This window comes from Panthera tigris, chromosome B3, assembly GCF_018350195.1.
Source record: "Panthera tigris isolate Pti1 chromosome B3, P.tigris_Pti1_mat1.1, whole genome shotgun sequence".
NCBI lineage: Eukaryota > Metazoa > Chordata > Mammalia > Carnivora > Felidae > Panthera > Panthera tigris.
In genome coordinates this window covers 22,510,608-22,516,607 of record NC_056665.1, presented here as the reverse complement: position 1 = coordinate 22,516,607, position 6,000 = coordinate 22,510,608, and positions in this window count along the sequence as shown.

Here is a 6,000-nt window from a genome sequence, read left to right as displayed (position 1 = left end):
TGGCCTCAGTCTTGCTGTCTGTAGCCAAGGAGCCACCTTCTCTAGGAAGTCTTCCATGATTTCCCAAGGCCGGGATACCTTACTTCTTTTCTCTTATATCTAAGTCTCTTACTGAGAAAGAGCTCTTGTTCCAGCTAAGGGACTGTTTTTTCACATGACTGTATCTACTTTGCTCCTCAGAGCCTGGCAGAGGGGACATCATGTCATACCAAGCTGTCTTTATTAGTCTGCTGGGGTTGCTGTAACAAAATGCCATGGACTAGGCATTTTGCCATGGACATCAGAAGCTTATTATCTCACACTTCTGGAGGCTAGAAGTATGAGATCAAGGTGCCAGCAGAGTTGGTGTCTTATGAGGCCTCTCCAGTTGGTTTGCAATTGACCCTCTTCTCCACATGTCCCACATGGTCTTCCCTCTGTGGGTGTCTGTGTTCTAATCATCTGTTATTAGGACAACAGTCAGATTGGATTAGGGCCCACCTATATTGTAATCTAACCAATGTGAGTTTGCTCTCTGGTGAGTCAGAAACTGCACCAGGCTGAGCTGTCACACAAAGAAAACCTTTATTTGCAGCAAATAAGGATATCATGAGGAATAAGTTCCAAAGCCTTGACTCTTCGAGCAAAGGTGGATGGGTTCCTTTTATTTAGGGTTGGGATGAATATTTATATATAAAAGGCTTGTCATCATATGTAGAGGTGGGCTTAAGGTCACACATGCACCTTAAGGAAACATGCCTATACATATATTGCATGTTATGTAAATGAGGCTGAGGTTCCCTGGGTGGAGATTTTAGTAAGTAGCTTTTGGTCATTCTAGACATCACTCTGTGGTCCATCTGCACAGGTAAGAGTCATGGGTGACACTCAAACTGGTCTGGGTGGTCTGGGCTGGTAGGAGGTCTGGTCTGGGCAGTTGCTATCGCTTAAGGGGAAGTTTCACTGTCCATTTGCCTGAGTTAAGAGATAAGCTGGAAAGGAGAGCTTAAGGAAAAATGTGGGACAAAAGTCAATGAGTACAAGCAGGTAGGCAGTGAAGGTCAGGTCTGGGGTCTAGCTGATGACAAACTTAACTTCGTTCTACAAAGGATTTAAGACACTCCTTTCTCAAATGCACACCCATTCTTCCCTCTACATAGAAAGCATGTGGGCCTTGGCAAATGCAGATGCCTGAGGTTGTCACAGAGGAACCAGAAGGCCAAGGATGACAGGGTATATGGAGCAGGCTGAGGCATGAACAGTGGGCAGTCATTTTCTGAGCCTTTATTATGTTTAAAGAATGTAACAACAGTTTCTACTGTATAGTAATTACCAAAATGCACAGGAGGACCCATAAGACTCATTTTATCTCTGAAATATTCATTCCTGCAAGACTGTCTGTATCTTAAAAGATAGGTCAGTATGGCATGTCTTAAAAAACAGCTATGTAGTTAGTATTAATAGAAAGATATATGACGATACATGACCAGTTCTTGGTTACTTTCATTTACCATGGGGAGAAAAATGGGCACAGTGGAGGAATACTAAGCTCCACAACCGCAGATGCTCCTTCAACATAAAGATCAACAGCTTCAACATAAAGTTAAAAACACCTGTCAGGATACTCTCAAAATATTGAGAATGTAATTTTCCACTAGCTTTGGAATTTAAGTAGAACAGTTACTCTCCACACTCATTTTTCTGAATATAGGTCAAGCGCCTTAAAAAGGTGTTGTGAGTGGAGGAAAGCAGGACCAGATATGCTCCCTGCTGAAACAGCAAGAATACTAAACAGCAACAGGGAGGTAAGTGAAGTGACAAAGCTGCATGCCACACTCTTCAAAATACTGCAGCCAAGACAAGAGAGACAAGAGCGGTGTGGGTCTGCAAGGCACAGACCTTGCCTCAGTGAGACGCTTCTACATACACGTCCTATTGAAACACCTCACTCCACTTTCCCTGACCCTGCCACACCAATCTTGAGTGAGGCTGACTGAGAAGGGAAATTGTAATCCAGAGGGGAACACGTCTAGAAATCCCATGAATGCAGAATGTCCTGTTGACCCCTTGCAGATCTCAGCAGAAGCAGAAAACCCACCAGAGGTCTTCACATTGTCTTTCCCAGATGGACAGAAAAAAAAAAAAAAAAAAAAAAAAGGAATGTGATATTAACCACCTACAAGGCACAATCAGATAAAAAGGGAATGTTCCCATGTCCCACCCACTGGTGGGACTAGCAGCTCCATCCATGAGTATCTTTTCTTCTCTCTGTCCTGAGCAGAGTGGGTGTAAGGATAAGGTTTGGGCAAAGCTGCTGCAGAGATGAGCTGGTGGGAGGCCCCAGGAATTCATGCTGAATTTAAGAAATAAATGAAGTCTTCTCTCAGACTTGTACCTCAAATGTTACTGGCACTTAACAGACCAACAACTGCAGCAACAAGGAAACATAAACCCTAGATCCTCTATCCTTCCTCTCAGAACCTCAGGGCAGAATAGCAGAAAAAGGGGGCGTAGTGGGCCTTCACTTCAAGCTTGAATGAGAGAATAATTAGAGATTTGGGAAAGAGGGTCTGAGACCTTCTCAATTAGAGGAAATAGAAAGCCCACCCAGAGCTGCCCAAACTAAGCAGAAGCAAGATGAAAATAAATGGCAAGGCATCCATGCAAACATGCTCTTGGAGAACAGAAAGGAAAGTGTGGCCGTGGCATGTGGGAGAGGCAAAGATTCCACTCTGTAGGGACAGACAGCCAAATGAACAGAAGGAAATGCTCCAAAATTGAATATAAGAAGTTAATGAAAAATTGATTTCAATAAAACAAGATCTAAAAGATATCAGTGAATAAAATGAAAGGCAAATTGCAGAGCTTGGGAGACAAATTGAGAATCAAACCCACCATTTCAGAACACGTGAGAAGACTGGAGACAGGTTCAGATGGATAAATCATGAAATATAGATTTAGTTATGCTATGCAAAAGTATATACGTAGCCACTTTAAACAGATAGAAAGAATAAATCTTCAATTTTAACAAAAGGAATACCCATATGCCCAAAAGAGGGGAAAGAAAACCTAAAACATAGGATGCAAAAGAAATATTAACTACAGAAATCATTTGAGGAAAATTAATATTAGAAACAAACATATCAGTTGTATTAAAATGTAAATGAGCATTCAAGATAGACCTACAAAAAAGTGACTCAAAAACAGTTAAAAATAAAGTTATGAGTGAGGATATATGAGGCATTAGCTCAGGAAAGGAAATCTGGGGATCTGATTTTAAGATCAGACAATTTTGTGTATTCAAACTAGACATTTAGGATAGAATCTAAATATGATATATTAATTGTTCAATATCAGATAGGGACAGAAAAGAAAACTGAGTGAGAAGTACTGTAAATGGGGAGAGCGACTGCTCCTGCCTGACTCTAACAGGTCAGTGTCTAAGGGTAGAACTCCAAGGTCGTACTCTGGGAAGGACCCATTTATACAAACTGATTATATTAAGAAAAACTCAAACCATACCTCAATAAGTTATAATTATTACAAATAGTACAGAATGCATGGTGCTCAAAGAACAGTGTGCTACAATTATAAATTAAATTTTAACTTTTAAAAAAATCTGGGCATTTTTAAAATGCTCAAAAAACCTCAGTTCAAAGAAGATATCAAAACTGAAATTATAGAATATCTAGAAAATGAAGGTTTAAAAAAACTACATATTAAAACATGGATTGCTGTGAAAGCTTTGGTGAGAATATTCAGAGCTAAAGGTACTTAAGTAATTAAATCAGAACTAATGAAAATCAATGAACTATATATCTACTGAATAAGTTAGAACAACAACAAAGTAAGCAATAAAAATAGAAGATAAGCTGTAACTTGGATGAACCTTGAGGACATCATGATAAGTAAAATAAGTCAGTCAGAGTATGACAAATACTATATTATTTCACTTGTATAAGGTACCTAGAATAATCACATTTGTAGAGACAGTAGAATGGTGACTGCCAGGGTCTGGGGAGATGGGAGATGGGGAGTTAGCACAGAGTTGGGTGTAGAGTTTCAATTTTGCAAGATGAAAGGAATTCTGGAGATGGATGGTGGAGATGGTTGCACGACAATGTGAATGTACTTAATGCCACTGAACTGTACATTTAAAAATGGTTAAATTCCTAAATTTTATATATCCTATATAATTTTCTTAAAAAAAGAGGATCATGGGGCTCCACGGTGGTTCAGTGGTAAGCAACTAACTTCGGCTTGGGTCATGATCTCGTGGTTTGTGCGCTCAAGCCCAGTGTCGGGCTCTATGCTGACAGCTCAGAGTCTGGAGCTTGCTTCAGATTCTGTGTCTCCCTCTCTCTGCCCCTCCCCAACTCACACTCTGTCTCTCTCTCTCTCAAAAATAAATAAACATTAAAATAAATAAATAGGATCAATTTCAAGACTTACTATAAAGCTATAGTAATCAAGACAGTATGGTATTAACAAAAGAACAGGACATATTGCTTTGGATAGTACTGACATTTTAACAATATTTATTCTTCCAACCCATGAGCAGGGAATATTGTTAAAATGTCAATACTACCCAAAGCAATCTACACATTCAATGCAATCCCAATCAAAATTGCACCAATATTCTTCTCGAAACTAGAACAAGCAATCCTAAAGTTTGTATGGAACCACAAAAGACCCCAAATAGCCAAAGTAATATTGAAGAAGAAGACCAAAGCGGGAGGGCATCACAATCCCAGACTTTAGCCTCTACTACAAAGCTGTAATCATCAAGACAGCATGGTATTGGCACAAAAACAGACACATAGACCAATGGAATAGGATAGAGACTCCAGAATTGGACCCACAAAAGTATGGCCAACTAATCTTTGACAAAGCAGGAAAGAATATCCAATGGAAAAAAGTCTCTTTAAAGTGCTGGGAGAACTGGTCAGCAACATGCAGAAGAATGAAACTAAACCACTTTCTTACACCATTCACAAAAACATACTCAAAATGAAGACCTGAACGTGAGACAGGAAACCATCAAAACCCTAGGAGAAAGCAGGAAAATCCTCTCTGACCTCAGCTGCAGCAATTTCTTACTTGACGCATCTCCAAAGGCAAGGGAATTAAAAGCAAAACTGAACTATTGGGACCTCATCAAGCTAAAAATCTGCACTGCAAAGGAAACAATCAACAAAACTAAAAGGCAACGGCGGAATGGGAAAAGATATTTGCAAATGACATATCAGAGAAAGGGCTAGTATCCAAAATCTATAAAGAACTCACCAGGGACACCTGGGTGGCTCAGTCCCTTGAGCATCCAACTTCGGCTCAGCTCATGATCTCACAGTTTGTGGGTTCGAGCCCCGCATCAGGCTCTGTGCTGACCAGACTCAATCAGAGTCTGGAGCCTGCTTCAGATTCTGTGTCTCCTTCTCTCTCTGCCCCTCCCCTGCTCATGCTTTGTCTCACTCTGTTTCTCAAAAATAAATAAATGTAAAAAAAAAATTTTTTTAAAGAACTCACCAAACTCCACACCCGAAAAATAAATAATCCAGTGAAGAAATGGGCAGAAAACATGAATAGACACTTCTCTAAAGAAGACATCCAGATGGCAAACAGGCACATGAAAAGATACTGAACGTCAATCCTCATCAAGGAAATACAAATCAAAACCACACTGAGATATCACCTCATGCCAGTCAGAGTGACTAAAATGAACAAATCAGGAGACTATAGATGCTGGAAAGGATGTGGAGAAACGAGAACCCTCTTGCACTATTGGTGGGAATACAAACTGGTGTGGCCACTCTGGAAAACAGTGTGGAGGTTCCTCAAAAAATTAAAAATAGATTTACCCTATGACCCAGCAATAGCACTGCTAGGAATTTACCCAAGGGATTCAGGAGTGCTGATGCATAGGGGCACTTGTATCCCAATGTTTATAGCAGTGCTTTCAACAATAGCCAAATTATGAAAAGAGCCTAAATGTCCTTCAACTGATGAATAGTAAAGAAATTG